Genomic DNA, 19,397 nt, shown 5'->3' with positions numbered 1-19,397 from the left:
AGCCCCGCGTCGGGCTTTCTGCTCAGCGGGGAGCCTGCTTCCTCCTCTCTCTCTGCCTGCCTCTCTGCCTGCTTGTGATTTCTCTCTGTCAAATAAATAAATAAAATCTTTAAAAAAAAAAAAAAATCCTAGTACATACATACAATACAGCACACATCACAGTAAGTTTAATAAGTACTATTTATAAGCTTGTCCCCCTCTTTCCTTGAGATAAAGGAACATGTACTTCTTTTCCTACTCCAACATCTAAAGCAGTACCTGACACACAGTAACGGACCAAAAAGTTTGCTGTGCTAATGACTCCAAAGTCATATTATTTCTATCTTATGATATTGTCTCTCTAGAGCTGTATAAAAGTTGAAAAGGTAAATTTCTAAAATAACAGATTCCCAGTCTGGGAGTATTCAAAGTGAAACAGAATGCTACCATTCTTGTTCTTTCAATCAGTTAGTGATTCACCAAATATTTATTTACTACCCCATATATACCTGATATTGGGGACGTAAGGATAATTAAAAATGATGAGTTTTCTTATAATGCTTAGAGGTGGGGAGAGGAGAAGACAAATAATGGCTAAACACTAAAAGCTACTAAATAAACACTAGTGAACTGTCCCTAAAATTGAGAAGTTCATTTCTAATAGAACATATAATGAAGAACATCACCATATTTGGAAAGAGCAAAGATTCTGAATTAGAAATGAGATTTGGTTACTTGAAGACAATAATTTTAATTTTTCTTCCTTTTTTTTTTGACTGTCACATACATGAATATATCCAGAGTTATGCATTCTTTCTACAACATACTAAATAACTCCACTCCTAATAAACAAGGCATGAAGCCTAATAGTGCTTACCAGTTATACCATGCCTTCTTTAAAAAACAAACCAAAACAGGGGTGCCTGGCTGGCTTTGTTAGTAGAGCATGAATCTCTTGATCTTAAGATTGTGAGTTTGAGCCCCATGTTGGGGACAGAGTTTACTTAAAAAACAAAAACAAAACAACAACAACAACAAAAAGCAGTTCTTTATGACTTGCAAACTTCAAGAGTTCAAGACCAATCTTAATTTCCTGCCACAAACAATTAGTCCAGGAGTGTCTGGCGAAGTATGCCTTACAAGGACTCTATACTGGAGGACACTACCATCACAGAATATATCTGAAGGTACTAGAAACATGACAGAGACAACTAGCTGCCCACCCAATTCCAATTTTTGCCTTTTCCCCCCATTAAGAGATTTTGCTGGGGCTGGCAATACTCTCAGCTTTAAAACCAACAAACCAAAAAAACCACCAAATTTTTCTGCCTTTCTTGTAGTAGGCATGGTTACATACTAGTTCTGGCCAAGGAGATGTAAACAGAAGTCACTGGGTACACTTCTGAAAAAGCTCTTCTAAAAAAGGAGGAAGACTCGGCCACATTTCTAATCCTCTCCCCTCTTTCCCTTCTTTCTGCCTAGAATAAGAAAATAAAAATAAGGGTAACATCCCATAAAGGGAAGAAAAGAAAGTTAGAGCTGAGCCTTTAATGAAATCACAAAATTGTTACACCAGCATCAAACCACCTACCTCCACACTTTACAGGGAAGAAAAATATATCCCCAACTCACTGAAGCTTCTCTTGTGGGTTTTCTGTTATTTGTAGTTGAATCTAAGCCTAACGAATGCTGATGATAAATAATGGAACTAAATTAAACCTCTGTCCTTGGGAGCAATGGAAGAATTTAATTCCCAAAAACATACACAGCCAAGAGTGGAAAGACACACCCTCATGCTGCACACTCAGAGCAAAGTTGCCTGAAATAAGAACTCAGGGTACAAAGCTATCTGAGCAGGTTTCTTCCTTGCTAGACAGAGCATTAACAACAATGGCACTGCTTTCTCTTCTGGGCAAGGATATTAGAATGCAGCTGAGAACAACATTATTTTTTAAATGACCTTAAATATACTCTTTTAAAAAATTAAATAGAACAGTCACAGGTTTTGATAGATGAATTATCGGAATCAAACTGCTATGCACATTCCATATTCAAACATTTATCTGCATGCAGTTAAACAGACAGGTTCGTTAAACATTTATAAGAAATGGACAGAAAACAGTATGTATAGCATAGCTTATTTAAAGTAGAGGGAAATCAAAACTGTATGAATTCCACAGGCCTAAGAATATCTAAGGACAGTCCTGTTTACTTGTGGGCTTCCTCCAGTCTGACAGCTTTCCTTAGACTGTCCCTTTCATCTGTAATTTCTGAAAAACGGCTTTTCCAGATAAATCTTTAAGTTAAAGTTCCTCTGAGAAAGCAATTTGCTTCTTGTAGGTTCCATGAGAACACTAGGAAGTATATGAAGATAGAAGTAAGCAAAAACTATGCAGGATAATCTAAAATACCAGATAAATTCATTGAAGGACAAAGCTAATGCTATACAGTGAGGTCTAACAGGAAAAAATGAAATCTGACATCCAAGCTATGGATTTAATTGAGCTAAGACAGTGTCCAGACGAGGGTGACAAAAGTAGGAAATAAACATCTTCAATATGGCATTTTAAAAGAATCAAAAAGAATTATAATTACAGTTATAAAATATTTTCAAACACCTTTTCCATCTCAGATTTCCTTAAAATACACAGTAAGACTAACATGATTTAATAATTAAAACTGCACAGCTGGATGCCTGGGTGGCTCAGATGGTTAAGCAACTGCCCTCAGCTCAAGTCACGATCCCGGAGTCCTAGGATAGAGTAACGCATCCGGCTCCCGGCTCTGCGGGGAGTCTACTTCTCCCTCTGACCTCTTCCTCTCGTGCTCTCTCTCACTCTCTCTCTCAAATAAATAGATAAAATCTTCAAAATAAATAAATAAATAAATAAAACTGCATAATTAATTTTCTATACCTTGGTTCTATAAGTTAGAGAGTGTATAGAGAGCAGGAAAGGAAAGAGAGTCAAGTCTCCTGGGATTACTCCAAGTGAAAGAAATCTTTTTTTTTAAATCACTAAGTTTTATTCCAAAATCACAGTATTATTTTGGAAAACATAACCTAATAATGCAATAGTAACAAGAGGTAAGACATAATGATTACTATGTACCATGCACTGTTCTAAGCACTTTACATGTATTAATTCATTTAATCCTCATAATGATTCTATAAGGTAAATACTATTTTTACCCCATTAGAATGAAGAAAAAAGGCACAGTCTTTAAATAATTTGCCTATGTTCACAGAGTTACTACATTAAGCTGGAATTAAAACTCAAGTTCTAGGGGCGCCTGGGTGGCTCAGTGGGTTAAAGCCTCTGCCTGGGGCTCAGGTCATGATCCCAGGGTCCTGGGATCGAGCCCCGAGTCGGGCTCTCTGCTCAGCAGGGAACCTGCTTCCCTTCCTCTCTCTCTGCCTGCCTCTCTGCCTACTTGTGATCTCTGTCTGTCAAATAAATAAATAAAATCTTTTAAAAAAACAAAACAAACAAACAAAAAAAACAAACCAAAAGCTCCAGTTCTAGAATCCATGCTCTTAATTATTCTACCAAATTGTCTTTCTAGGTGTTGTAACACCTAAATTCGTTTGTAGTCAAATTGGACAGATATGAAGCTATTTGTTTTCTTTTTTAAGATTTTATTTATATATCTGACAGAGACTGAGAGAGAGAGCACAAGAAGAGGAAGCAGCACAAGGAGAGGGAGAAGTGGGCTCCCTACTGAGCAGGGAGCCTGATGCGGGGCTCAATCATGACCTGAGCCAAAGGCAGATGCTTAAGTGACTGAGCTACCCAGGTACCCCTGAAATTATTTCTTCTGTTGCACTATCTTGTCAAGGTACTGCTATTCTCCATTCACCCAAATTTGAATCTGTGTGGTGACTTTTGGTCTCTCAGTGCATTCCAGTCACGTAACAAAATCCTGTCAGTTGAATACCACTCCATTTCCACTCCTACTGCCATCATCCTGGTGATTCCATAGCCAAAAACTGCATCAACTTTTCAAGAAGCCAACAGCTCATGCCAACCTTACTGATAAAACATCTTTTTCACATGAACTTACCACCTCTACATCAGTTTATCATTCTAGCCTATATCTTAACTTTCCCTTCCAGATATATACCAAACACTAGAAAAGCAAAACTTTAAAATAAAAATGTATCAATCTTATTTCCTATTCTATTAAAACACAGAGACTTGAAGACTTCAACACTAGGGGCTTGAGTCATGATTTCAGGGTTGTGAGATCAAGCCCCATGTCAGGCACCGCACTCTGCATGGAGTCTGCTTATTCCTCTCCCTCTGTTCCTCCCCTAACTTGCTCTTTGTCTCTCTTTCTCTCTAAAATAAATAAAATCTTTAAAAATAATAACAATAATTTGGTATATATAAACTACATATATATATATTTGGATATATAAACTACAGGGCATATAGTTACAATTTTGCTTGGTAATATCAGAAATATTCAATATTCAAAAGCTATTTAACCTAGCTCATTTGCTTTCCTTAGACTATTTGACAAGCAGCAACAGGTTGCCATGGTTATTTACACATGAAGGGGCCACCACTGTTCGTGTCACTTCTTATTTTTTTTATTGCTTTATTATTTTTTAATAGTGCTTATCAATTCTCACATATTTTAGAATTTACTTATTCATTATGGTTAGTCCCAGTCTCTTTCCACTAGATACTTAAATTCTAAGAAGACAAGGATTTTATCTGGTTCACTGCTGTATCTTCAACACTATGCCTGATATATAGTAAGTGCTCAATAAACAACTGTTAAATAAACAAAATGGCATTAAATCATAACTAAATTTCAAAATGGCCATAAATTTTTTTTTTTTTATGGCCATAAATTTTAAAGCAAAATTCTGGACAAATGAGCAAACTACCAAAAAAGAAATTGTGTTTTTCATAACTATTCACAAGCTTGTTCTTTAATGATCTTCTCTTTAATAATCATGTTATAAGAACTGATACACAAATTCAGTAAAGTCACAGGATACAAAATCAATGCACAGAAATCAGTTGTATTTCGGGACGCCTGGGTGGCTCAGTTGGTTAAGCAGCTGCCTTCGGCTCAGGTCATGATCCCAGCACCCTGGGATCGAGTCCCACATCGGGCTCCTTGCTCGGCAGGGAGCCTGCTTCTCCCTCTGCCTCTGCCTGCCATTCTGTCTGCCTGTGCTCGCTCTCTCTCCCTCTCTCTCTGACAAATAAATGAATAAAATCTTAAAAAAAAAAGAAAAAAAAGAAAAAAAGAAATCTGTTGTATTTCTATACACCAGTAATGAAGCATCAGAAGGAAAAATAAAAAAACAATTCCATTTACAAAAAAAAAATAAAAAAAAAAACTAGGAATAAACCTAACCAAAGAGGTTAAAGATTTATACTCTGAAAACGATAAAACACTTACAAAAGAAACTGAACATGACACAAAGAAATAGGAAAACATTCCACGTTCATGGATTAGAAAAACAAATGTTGTTAAAATGTCTATATTACCCAAAGCAATCTACACATTTAACACAATGCCTTTCAAAATACCAACAGCATTTTTCACAGACCTAGAACAACAGTCCTAAAATATGTATGGAACCACAAAATACCCTGAATAACCAAAGCAATCTTGAAAAGCAGAAATACAGGTATCAAAATTCCGGGCTTTAAATTATATTACAAAGCTGTACTGATCAAGATGTATGGTACTGGCACAAAAACAGACACATAGATCAGTGGAACAGAACAGAGAACCCAAAAATGAACCCACAACTCTATGGCCAACCAATCTTTGACAAAGCAGGAAAGACTATCCAATGGAAAAAAGAGAGTCTCTTCAACAAATAGTGTTGGGAAACTGAACAGCAAGATGCAAAAACCAGAAATTGGACTGCTTTCTTACACAAAAATAAATTCAAAATGGATGAAAAACCCTAAATGTGAGAAAGGACACCCTCAAAATCCTAGAGGAGAACACAAGCAGTAACCTCTATGACACTGGCCAGAGCAACTTCTTATTAGATATCACTCCACGGCAAAGGAAACAAAAGAAAAAATAAACTACTGGGACTTCATCACAATAAAAAGCTTCTGCACAATGAAGGACACAATCAACAAAATGAAAAGGCAACCTACAGAATGGGATAAGAAATTTCCAAATGACATATCTGATAAAATCTATTCAAACTTACAACACTCAACACCCAAAAAACAAATAATCTAGTTAAGAAATGGACAGAAAACATGAATAGACATTTTTCTGAAGAAGACATACAGATGGCCAACAGACATACATAAAGATGCTCAACATCACTTGGCATCAGAGGAAGTGTTTCTTCCTCTACTTCTCTGGCCTGTCAGAAAGTAAAACATTTAAAACAAGAATCCAGGACTCTACTCCATCTTATTTATTAGCACTCAGAAGTCTCAGGAAAAGCTGTCTCCGCCTGGAACCCTGTGTGCCTTGACCAATGTAAATCACAATTAATTCACAAACTGATGGCACATCTCTGTAAGGACCTATTTAGCAGAGGCTTCCATCAAGGTTAAAACAATAACCTTGTTGTTTAACCCTTAAACTGTCCCTGTTCCCCTTCCCCCAGGGGACTTACTTAAAAACAAGTCCCGGAAACCAGCCCCAGGTAACAAAGCTCAAATACAAGGAGGGGTCAGGCCAGGTAGAGACATCCGATCAGTGGGGGGATGCATACTGTCTCCCTAGTTACCAAGGAGTATGGGCCCCGCCCTTTGGGCACCTTTTGGGTGCCAATTCTGACCAAGGTGATAGGCTGGTTCAAATGTCTACTAGGGTAAATTGTAATTCAGTTGGTCACCTAGCATGCCTGTGCAGCTTTCTCTGTGTGTTACAGTTTCATTGGCCACCTGTGCATGGCCAGGCCCAACCGCATGGCCTTTGCCCTTAAAAGCTTGTCTGTGAAACAGAGAAAGGACGCCCTCTCTTGTAAGAGGCACAGCCCTGGCCAGTCAGTTTGATTCTTGATGTTTGGCGTGAAATAAAGCTTTGCTTGACCTTCGCTTTCTATCAGTCTCGCTCCTCTAATCACGGACCCATTTCGGGGGGGGGCACCTAACAATCTCATATAAGTTTTATAATAGTTTATTTCTCTCCAAAGTACATACTACTGAATTGGAGAAAAATACTTAAGATTTTACTACACTCTCTTTTTTTTAAAGATTTTATTTATTTGACACAGAGAGAGAGATCACAAGTAGGCAGGGGGGCAGGCAGAGGAGGAAGTAGGCTCCCCACTGAGCAGAGAGCCCAATGTGGGGCTCGATCCCAGGACCTTGAAATCACGACCTGAGCCAAAGACAGAGACTTGACCCACTGAGCCACCCAGGTGCCCCAAGATCTTACTATACTCTTAATGAAATCTTTCTGTCAGTTATGAAACCAATAGTGCAATCTAACTTCTTCATTAGAATACCACGGTTGTCATAATCAAAGTTATTCCCAAATTCACATGTATGATAGGCATTTCTTTTAAAAAACAGTCTCTTTTTGGAGGAAATAAAAAACACCAACTCCTTAGTTAGCACAGATTTGTATCATTAGACTTTCCTGATTTTAATGTTGAAGCACTTTTCAAGTCCTTCTAATACCACTTAAGCCTAATTAGTATAAGGCCTATCCTGTTAACTTAATCATTTTTTAAAGTAGCAGGGAAAAAAAAAACTTTTTTTTTTTTTTTTAATTGGGTCCCCCCTGAGCCGAGAGCCCCATGTGGGGGTCAATCCCAGGACCCCAGGATCATGACCTGAGCCGAAGACAAAGGCTTTAATCCACCGAGCCACCCCGGGACCCCCCAAAAAAAACCCCCTTTTTTTTTTTTTTTTTTTTTCCTAGAGAGAGACAGTGAGAGAGAGCATGAGCGAGGAGAAGGTCAGAGGGAGAAGCAGACTCCCCGTGGAGCTGGGAGCCTGACGCGGGACTCGATCCCGGGACTCCAGGATCATGACCTGAGCCGAAGGCAGTCGCTTAACCAACTGAGCCACCCAGGCGCCCCAAAAAAAACTTTTTAAAAAGAATGAGTTTGTCCCAACTAACAGGCCTTAGTAAAAAGTCAAAGGACCAGGGTTTTATCATCTCAGCCAACAGTTAGGAGCTTTATGATCTTGGACAACTTATTAAATCTCTAGATTTCAGTATCTTGTTTTTAGTATGAATGCAGATTAATTTCAGCACTTAAAAAAAATTTAACTTACCTAAAACTGTCAGTTTTCTCTTTAGCTTTCCAAAATTTTCCCAACTTCTACATATATTTCAGATTCTGGAGAATTCCTTTTTTTATTTTTTTTTTTAAGATTTTATTTATTTATTTGACAGAGAGAGACACAGAGAGAGAGGGAACACAAACAGGGGGAGTGGGAGAGTGAGACGGAGGCTTCCCGACCAGCAGGAAGCCCGTTGTGGGGCTTGATCCCAGGACCCTGGGATCATGACCTGAGTCAAAGGCAGATGCTTAACAACTGAGCCTCCCAGGCACCCCAAGATTCCGGACAATTCTTGGCTGAACTTGAATTATCTTTAAGTTAGCCAGAATTTGATGTTTAAAGAAATAAACCTTAAGGACTTATTATCTTTATTATTAATTTATGAAATACTGATACCTATTTTTATCTTTTATTATATTTAAGGAGACATCAGAATTTATTCTTACCATCCCCCTGCATGAACACATCTCAGAACAATTCAATAGTACACTATTGCTACCTAAGTACAAGCTACATAGAAATTATTTCCAGTAAAGATATATGTATATCATTTCAAGGGATTTTTTTTTTTTAAGATTTTATTTATTTATTTGACAGAGGGAGAGAGTACAAGCACTGAGAGCAGCAAGGGGAAAGTGGGCTCCATGCTCAGTGGGAGTTGATCCGAAGGCCTTTATGCCAGGACCTCAGGATCATCATCTGAGCAGAAGGCAGACGTTGAACTGACTGAGCCACCAAGCAGCCCTCAAGGCATTTCTGAAAAGTAAAGGAAGTCTAATGATGATAAAATTTGCTCTAAACTGGTAGAGACAACCACATCACTGGCAGATTCATAATTGACAAATATATAACTGATTAATAAAATTTTAGTTCTCAATGATCAAAAAAACTCTTCCTTGATAAATCCACATATATGTGTTTTGTCACCTTAGTAACTCTTTCTCCCTAAAATTTTGTATATTGGTGATATTAGTGACTTTTTATAGACACATAAGTACCACTAGAGGCCACCAAATACTTCACTTTTTAAAACTGGCTCATTTATAACATAAGGAGATGACCGTGCACAGTAATATCTATAACTTGCAAAGTTCCGCATGAATACTCAAAGATAATAACAACTCAAGCAAAAATATCTGAACATATTCCATATAATAAATAAGATGTCTAAATTACAGAAGAACTTGATTAGACCAAAAGCTGAGGGTTGGGGAGATAGATAATATGAAAATATCATTCCTTGTACACCTTTGAAAATAGATTATGTGACCTAGGAAATGGATGCTCTCTCTAAATAGCTGTTGTCATTTATATTAAATTATTTATCTATACAGAGGTATATATATACTGATATAGACAGATAAATAAAATCCAAATTTCGCTATTTTTTCTTCCATACCACAAAGTATGGAAGTCTTTCACATATAATAATGTTTTCATATCTAAAGTTGGCTACCATCTACAGCAATTAAAACTTTAAGAAGTTCTATTGTCAAAGTCACCCCACATATTTGAATATATCCAAAATTCTGACTTGAAGAATAAAATCTGGCTCAGAATCATAGATAAAACCTGAAAAAACTTTGCCCTGAGTTTCTAGGTAATCTGTTACATGTCCCTTCATTTCTTCCAATGTCTTCCTCCTCACTAAAAGAAAAGAGAAAAAAAAGAACAGAAGGCTCAAATAGCATCTAAATTCTGTAGATCCACGTGAAATCTATGAGACAAAATGGGAATTCTTGCTATCTGAATATCCACCTTTTTTGCATAATGATATATTCCGCTTCAAAGGTTTCCAGGTACTCCAGAAAAACTTAATGTAGTCATGCTTTTGGTGTTCTATCTAAAGTCTTTCCTTAAGTAAACGTTGCAAAGACATTCTCTTAAGTTCTCTTTTAAAACCTTTTAGTTCCAGCTTTTACAGTTAGTCCATAATCAATTTCAGGTTAGTTTTTCTGTGTAGTGTGAGGTATGACTAAGATTCAAGTACAGAAGACTGACAGAATACTGATACTACCACTTTCCAGAGAAAATAAAATAGGCACACACACACACACACACACACACACAGGAAGAAAACTGACATAGTGGGGTGCCTGGGTGGCTCGGTGGGTTAAAGCCTCTGCCTTCAGCTCGGGTCATGATCCCAGGGTCCTGGGATCAAGCCCCACATCAGGCTCTCTGCTCCGCAGGGAGCCTGCTTCCTCCTCTCTCTCTCTTCCTGCCTCTCTGACTACTTGTGATCTCTGTCTGTCAAATAAATAAATAAAATCCTAAAAAAGGAAAAGAAAAGAAAACTGACATAGTAATCAAAATAGTATAGTACTAGCAAGAAAAAACACAAGGATTGACACATAGATCAACGGGACAGAATAAAGAGCTCAGAAATAAACTCATGCTTACAAGGTCAATTAATCTATAACAAAGGAGGCAAAAATACCCACTCTCTTCAACAAATGGAGCTGTAAAACTAGACAGCCACATGCACAAGAATGAAACTGGACCATTTTCTTACACCATGTACAAAAATAAATTGAAAATGAATTAGATTTGTAGGTAGGATCTGAAACCATAAAACTCCTCTATAACACAGGCCACAAGCTCTGGGACACTGGTCTTAGCAATATTTTGGGGGGACCAGTCTCCTCAGGGAAGAGCAACAAAAGTTGAGACAAATGGGATTACATCAAACTAAAAAGCTTTTGCACTAGAGGGTATTATGCTAAGCAAAATAAGTCAATCAAAGAAAGACAATTATATGATCTTTCTGATATGAGGAATTTGAGAGGCAGAGTGGGGGGCTGTGGGGGTAGCGAAGGAAAATATGAAACAATGGGACCAGGGAGGAAGGCAAAACAAAAGAGACTCTTAATCTCAGGAAACAAACTGAGGGTTGCTGGTGGCGAGGGATGGGATGGATGGGTTATGGACACTGGGGAAGGTATGTGCTATGGTGAGTGCTGTGAATTGTGTAAGACTGATGATTCACAGACCTGTATCCCCGAAGCAAGTAATACATTATATGTTAATTAAAAAAATAATAAAAAAGCTTTTACACATAAAAGAAACCATCAACAAAACTCAGAGGCAACCTAATGAATAGGAGAAGATATTTGCAAATCATACATCTGATAAGAAATTATTCAAAATACATAAAAAGTTATACAACTTAGTACCAAAAAAACCAACCTGATGTTTAAAATGGCAGAGCACTTGAACATTCTTTTTCAAAGAAGCCATACAGATTTCCAACAAGCATATGAAAAGATGGTCAACATCACTGATCATGAGGGAAATGCAAAACCACAAGGTAATATTACCTCACACCCGTCAAATTAGCTACTATGAAAAAAATAAGTGTTGGTGAGGCTGTACATAAATGGGAACCCTTGGGCACTACTGGTGGGAATGCAAAGTGGTGCAGCCACTGTGGAAAACAGTATGGAGGTTCCTCAAAATATTAAAACTAGAACTACCACACGATCTAGTAATTCCACTTTCAGGTTTTATCCAAAGAAAACAAAAACACCAACTCAAGGGATGTCTGGATGGCTTAGCCAATTAAGCATCTGCCTTTTGGCTCAGGTCATGATCCCAGGGTCCTGGGATTGTCCCACATCAGGCTCCCTGCTCAGCGGGAAGCCTTCTTCTCCCTCTGCCTGACACTCCACTGTGTTCTCTCTGACAAATAAATAAATAAAATCTTTTTTTTTTTAATTTTTATTTATTTGACAGAGATCACAAGTAGGCAGAGAGGCAAGCAGAGAGAGAGAGGGGGAAGCAGGCTCCCCGCTGAGCAGAGAGTCTGATGCAGGGCTCGATCGCAGGACCCTGGGATCACAACCTGAGCCAAAGGCAGAGAGGCTTTAACCCACTGAGCCACCAGGCACCCCATAAATAAATAAAATCTTAAAAAAAAAAATTCAATGAGTTATATGTACCCTTGTGTTCACTGCAGCATTATTTACCATAGCCAAAATATGGAAGCAACCTAAGTATCCATCAAAGGATAAATAAAGAAAATGTGCCACAAATATGTAGTATATATATGAAACAAACCCTATGAAATTTGTTCATCAAATTAGCATGATGAAGACTGTCTTGTACATTGTCTGACACCAAATGCATGTTTGTTTGTTTGTTTTCCCAATAACAACTAGGTGTCCAACAATTCAAGAATTCTGACACTAACTACCAGTGTTAGCATAGACTCCGCAGGTCAAGGACTCAGGACTCAGGTTCCACAAGAATGCCCTCTCTTTAGATAATAGCTGCAAACTGGGTCCCTAAGCTTATCCATTTCTGCATGCAGAATACAAATCCAAAATACCACCTCTGCCTCAAGTTCAATAATTTGTTAGAAAAAGAGAATTCAAGAAAAAAATATTTGTATTTATCAATCTATTATAAAGAATACAACGGGGGAACAACCAAATAGAAGTATTAGGCAAAGTATGGAGAAGGGCGACCTTCAGAGCCTCCATACCTTCTCGAAGGACACTACCTTCCCACCATATCACCAATACAGAAGATCTCTGAACCCTTTCATTTAGGTGTTTTTATGGTAAATTTTAATAGGTAGTCAAGACTGATTAAATCATTGGCTGCTGGTGGTCTCCAGCCTCTCATCCTTCCCTAGGGAGGGCTGAAATTTCTGAACTTCTATTCACAGGGTTGGTTCCTAAAGCAGTCTAGGGTCCACTAAACCAATCAGCTATTCATTAGCATAGAAAAGACAGAATAGTAAATTCCAAGAGTTTCAGGAGCTCAGAGCCAGGAACTAACACAAAGACTAAATATTAGCGATGTCACAAAATAAAACACTCAAGGAGAATTACGATAAGGAAAAAGACATTCAAATTCAACAAGAATACTGTGGTAGAGAAAAGCTAGCTGTTCACTAAATCTGTTTCACTTTTCTCCTGGGCAGATATCTAGGCTTTATTTGCCCATTAAACTCCCATTATAGTTAAGAGGGTGGGGGGCTACATTACTGACTTCTGATAAATCGAATGAAGTGACCCACACACCCTCCCAGGCCTATTCCATGAAAGTCAACCCTATCCTCCATGCTTTCTCTTACCACTCTGTCAGTGGCAATACCCAAGATGACCTTGAGAATAACACTCTGATGATGGTAAACCCCACACCCATCTATCCCATGCCACTAATTAGACTTCATGAGTGTAAGAAGAGAAAAACTTCTATCATGCTAGCCACAAAAATCTCAAGGTTTATCTATCATAACAGCTATTATTACCTTCATGAAGTAAGAAAATATTAAAAACTTCAACTTTGTAATTTCAGAATGGGAAAGACATAAACTACACTTCAGAATAAACCCTTGAGATGTGAGTAAGATAGGTGATGAGCTGACAGTGGATGGCAAGAAATCATAACACTATAGCATATTAAAATATTAACAATCACCTGATAATAGCCCTTAGAAGAAGTAGTGTTATCAGAAAGGGTAAATGAACTTTCAAGGTTTTAATTCTTGATGCCATATTCTTTCCACTGTACCACACTTGTCTCTCAGAGAAATGGAGACAGCAAATCAAGGAGAATCTTTTGAAACATATTATAATAGAGAAATAGGATAATAGCTAAAAGAGAAAAAGTTAAGAAAAGATTTTTTTTTTTAGCTAGTCTTAACGATATACTTGGGATCAATGGAAAGAGAAGACTCAAAAAAGGAACTGGAAGTTAAGAAGAGTAGAATAATCCATAGCAGTGCTACAACAATTATAGGACAGATGAGCAGCAGTACTCCCTGAGGTAATGAGGGCCAGGCTATTTGCAAACAACGGTAATTTGTAGTAGGTTAGGCCTATGTAGATCTACATCTTCCTCAGGAAATTCTCTAGGGCTGTGAACCTTGCCCTATGGTGGCTCTGAGAGCAGTACTGAAGTAGCAGACCACAGAGACTGGGTAGCTAAAAGATTCTATGGCATAATGGAGATTATCAATGCATCAGTAAAATAAAGAGAATTACAAGTAACTGAAAAGTCTAGTATAAGATAATAAGCCTCTTCAATGAGCATAGAGGAATGTGAGAATAACATTAAGACTGAGTATCCTCCATTTCAGAGATGCTGAGAGAGATGCATGCTCTAGACTACATCAGGTTCCAACCTGCCACGTGGTTTTACTACTTCAAAGGCACAACTGTCTAGGAGTAGAAAACAAAAATGTGAGTTCAAACCACCACTTACCAGCTTAACCTCCATTTATATCTACTTGCTTTGTCATGAACAGAACTTTAAAAGTCCTTTTTGTAGTCCCTAGGATATTTTAAAACCCATGCAAAATTGAAAGCCCTTCCACAAATTCTTCATATCATCTTTAAAACTGACCATCAGGAGCATCTGGGTGGCTCAGTCAGTTAGGCTTGTTTTTGGCTCAGGTCCTGATCTCATGCATCTGAGGAACAAGCCACCTGATGGGCTCCCTGCTCAGTGGAAGCCTGCTTTAAGATTCTCTCCCTCTGCCCTTCCCCCAACTCACAGCACATGTGCTCTCTAAGATAAATAAATAAATCTTAAAAAAGAAAGAGAGAAAGGAAGGAAGGAAGGAAGAAAGAAAGAAAAGAAAAGAAAAGAAAAGAAAAGAAAAGAAAAGAAAAGAAAAGAAAAGAAAAAAGAAAAGAAGAAAAGAGAAAGAGAAAGAAAGAAAGAAACTGAGGGCTCCTGGGTGGCTCAGTCTGTTAAATGTCTGCCTTCAGCTCAGGTCATGATCCCGGAGTCACAGGATTGAGTCCCACATGGGGCTCCCCACTCAGCATGGTATCTGCTTCTCCCTCTGACCCTCCCCCCCTCATGCTCTTTCTCACTATCTAATAAATAAATAAAATCTTTTTTAAAATAAAATAAAATAAAAACTGAATTCATCACCAAGTACCCCATGTCAGCACAAAGGCTTTGGACACTACCTATAATATCTTTTATAAGTATCTTTTATAATTATATATTTTTATTTTTAGCTGTCTTCATGTATTTCTCAAATCTCTCTGGTTGGCAAATTAACCTGCCTTCTTTATTCTAAATAATTACTCATACAGGTGGCTTTTTATACTCACATGCAGAAACCCACATTTTTACCTTTTGCCATATATTTCATCTTCTTAACTAACAGCCTATAATTACAGCCTTTTAAAATCTTTGTGAATCCTGATTCTATCATCCAATATGCTCACTACCTTTCTCATTCTCCTTTCATGAATACTCCTCTACAAAAAAGGGAGAATATTCTCTTCCTTCTTTTCTACACTCAGTTCCCTGACCACACAGAATTTATATCTTGGTCAAAAGGACAACTGCTATCCCATTTGTTATGCTCGATGTATTCTAAACAGCTTAAAGAATTAGAGCATCACATGGTACTTATACCAACTTCTCTGCACAAATAATATCCCATACTAAGACTACTTCTATGTTAAAACTGCAGAATGTTGCATACACTATTTTTTTCCTCTTTTCTCCAATCTATACTCACAGTTACAGAACACTGGATTCATACTGATGGTGGTCAAATCCCCAGTCTATAAATAACTCAACTACTTTTTTACAAACATGAAACTTAAAAATTCTAACTAAACATTTATTACTCTTTTACTCAAGCCACATTTTTTTTATCATACTACTTTAGTCTTCTTAAAAAAATCAGATAGTTCTACAAATGCCTCAGTGCAGGCATTCCAGTGAAGAATATGACATAAAATTTTCTGAATAATAATACAAAAGGATTCACTTCTGAGACTGGGCATCTTTAAAAAGAGCTAGTGCCAGAACAATACTATTTTGCTTATGTCCAAACCCTAGCCAATAAAAATACTTCATCCCATAATCAGAAATAGATTGTTAGCCATAGAATTCCTCTGCAAAACAATTCTTACATTTTCTTTGAAATACTGTTACTAAAATTAACTGTAACTTTATTTATATGACTGTCTGTGGTTTTCATGTGTGCCTAAAAAGCACGAGAAAAAGATAAAAATATCCCAGAATTGGAAAAGTAGTCATTATGTTTGGTTTAGCTTATTTTCATATTTTTATTTTTAAAATCCATCCAAATTAAGTTCAGCATTTCTCAATAGATGAAAGGGTTTCGGAAAGGGGCAATTTTTTACAAAAGATTTTATTTGTTTGAGAGAGAGAGTGACAAGAGGTGGGAAGGGGGAAGGGAGAGAGAAAGAGAGAGAGCAGGAGCCAGGGGAGGGGCAGAGAAGCAGACTCCCCACTGAGCAGGGAGCCTGACTCAGGACTCTGGGATCATGACCTCAGCAGAAGGCAGACACTTAACTGACTCAGCCATCCAGCTGCCCAAGAAGCAAATTCTTTACATAAAAACAGAAGGAACAAATTCAGCATCCTCTAAATTAAATTTGGGTTTTGACTTATTAGTGAATGGATACCTAAAGTCCTTTCCCACAAGTCATAAAGTTTAATCTTCAGGCTAAGCATAGTAACTTGTGTCAGAACTTATATACAACAAATATATGCTGATTGAGGAGAGGTGACAATATAAAATAATTTCAGTATTATACTCTGAATCCATATTTATCCTCAGGCAAAATAAACATGTGAAGTTTGTTTCTATACAACACAGCATTCTCTTAACATTTCTGAACCTCAGGTCTTCAAATTTATAGAACCCTGATTTCAGATCCTGCCCTTACACTAAAACATAAATGCCAACCATAGTTTAAAGTGTCACTCTCGGAATATTCTCAGATTGTGGCTGAGACTAAGAGTCACTACTTCATGTGGTAATGGGTTTAAAACCTAGCTCTGCTACATCTTAGCTATTAGAGCTTAGTGAATTTGTTTTAACTTCTTAATCCTCAGTTTACTTATTGTAAATTAGATAGACTACCACTATTCAACCAATTTATGTGAGTTCATCATAATCTATCAATCCTGTGCAACCATTAGATATTAATATTAATATTATATGCTAAAAGTTGTGACACTACTTTGGAAGGGCTAAGATTTTTTTCCCCCCTGTAAATCACTGGTATAGGGTCACAATCACCCTGGAATCAACGAACCATTTCAGGGGGGTGCCTGGGTGGCTCAGTTGGTTATATGTCTGCCTTCAGCTCAGGTCATGATCCCAGAAACCTTGGATCAAGCCCCACAAAGGGCTCCCTGCTCAGTGAGGAGCCTGCTTCTCCCTACCCCTCTGCCTGCTGCTCCCCCTACTTGTGCTCTCTCTCCCTCTCTCTGTGAAAATAAAATAAATAAATAAAATTTTTAAAAAACAAACCACTCAGGGACTGAGCCAGATCACCTCCAATTAGACTAAAATTTTATCAGGCCTATATCTGGTCTAGATACGACAGGAGTTACTTTAAGTTACACAGTATCTCACAGTTATTCAAGTTATTATTATTCAAGTGCAGAATAGTTACATGCCCCTAACGCATCAAGCATAGCACAAAGCAATAAATAATAAAAAGACAACAAAAATTTAACAGTTAATGAGTCTATCATGTTTTTAAAATGGGCTTTAATACATGTTAGATCAACAGATTTATTTTGTATTTGACAAAGCACAACAGACATTAAGAGGATCAAAATTGCTACTCAACAAACTCCCCCCAAAAAATTGCTATTCAATGATGAAAAAATTAAAAAGAAAAACAATTTCCAATGTAATCCAGCAGATAAAATATTTTTTAAATATTAACCCAGCACCAAAAAAAAAAAAAAAAAAAAAAAAAGTCTTGAAATGCTTTGCTAAGAATCAGCCAAGAGGTCATCTAGGAAAATCTTAGGTGAGGAAAAGTTCTGTCAACCTCTTAGCTCCTCCACTTCACCAGTCAGTGGCACATGACTCTACTTGTTACTGGAGATACACTGATAGCACTTGAACATGGGAGTGTCTGTCACACAAGGGAAAAATACCATTTACTAGGTAGTGAAATCAGTATGTGTCTCTCCCTCCCTATAGGAAAAACACCAGAGACAGCAGGGTATCCATTTCAAAACACAAGAATAACCCCTTCCCAGTCATAGCTAAATAGCCCCAATAATGTCTGTTGTTCTTGAAACTTACAACAGTGGTTTACTGTTCACACTGTCAAAATGATGTAGTTTACATTCCTCCACACTCTGGGAGAACTCACAAAAAACTTTTCAATGGTCCCCAGCACCAAAATTTTCCCCTTTCAGTCATCACTAGAAAGGATGCTGAAGCAGGGCTTAAAAGCTTTATTAGCACAAATACCTGCTTATTCATAAGACCAATTACAAGTATATGTATGCATGTGGGGGAGAAGAGAAAGGACTATAGTAAGGAGCTCTCCAGAAAGTTACTTTTCCTGAGATCCTCACATTCTTTCCCCATTTTTTTTTAAAAGATTTTATTTATTTATTTGAGAGAGAGAGGGAGAGAGAGCATGAGAGGAGAGAGGTCAGTGGGAGAAGCAGACTCCCTGCCGAGCAGGAAGCCAGATGTGGGACTCAATCCCGGGACTCCAGGATCATGACCTGAACCGAAGACAGTCGCTTAACCAACTGAGCCACACAGGCGCCCTCTTTCCCCATTTTTAATACCAAACTTCAAGATTTGCCCTCTCTGTGTTTCTACAGAACACACAGCCCTCTTTATACAGTTGGGTTATAACAAATTAAGCATTCGACAATGTATCTTTTATCCTCTCTAAGCAGAAATGGACAGTCATTAGCTAGAATGAGAAAATTCTCAGTTTTCAACATCAGTTTTATTCCTACTGGGTATTTCAGACCCATGATAACAAGAGAATGAACAATTCTGCTGCGGGGGTTGGGGAGAAAGGGGAGATGCTGCAACATGTCGAACAAGCAACAATGACAGCAATCATCATCATCATCATTATCAACAAGCTACCTCATTTGCTGAGCACTTACTTAATGGACGCCGTTGTTCTCAGCATTCTGTATATTTTTTCCCATTTTATCTTTTTAAGACCCTATGAGATTGGTACTGTCATTATCCTCATTTTATAGATGAGGACACTGCTGCTCAAAGAAGTTAAGTAACTCGACTAAAGTCATACCATACAGCTGGGATTTCCACCCAGACAGTCTCCTCCATTGCCTACACTCTTCACTATCAAATCATACCAAATGTTCTCTCAACAAGAACTGCTTTAGAGAAAAGTTCTCGTGTGTGTGTGTGTCTGTGTGTGTGTG

At 37.7% G+C, this 19,397-nt stretch overlaps 1 protein-coding gene across 1 annotated transcript in view; it reads right to left on the bottom strand.

The window, feature by feature from the left end:
- LOC111159403 (SET binding factor 2) overlaps window positions 1-19,397 on the bottom strand; it is a 501,856-nt gene that overhangs the window by 372,726 nt on the left and 109,733 nt on the right. The gene's annotated exons all lie outside the window — the stretch shown is intronic.

This window comes from Enhydra lutris, unplaced genomic scaffold, assembly GCF_002288905.1.
Source record: "Enhydra lutris kenyoni isolate GAN:26980312 unplaced genomic scaffold, ASM228890v2 scaffoldscaffold68, whole genome shotgun sequence".
Lineage (NCBI taxonomy): Eukaryota > Metazoa > Chordata > Mammalia > Carnivora > Mustelidae > Enhydra > Enhydra lutris.
This window is presented reverse-complemented; position numbering and strand designations above follow the sequence as displayed.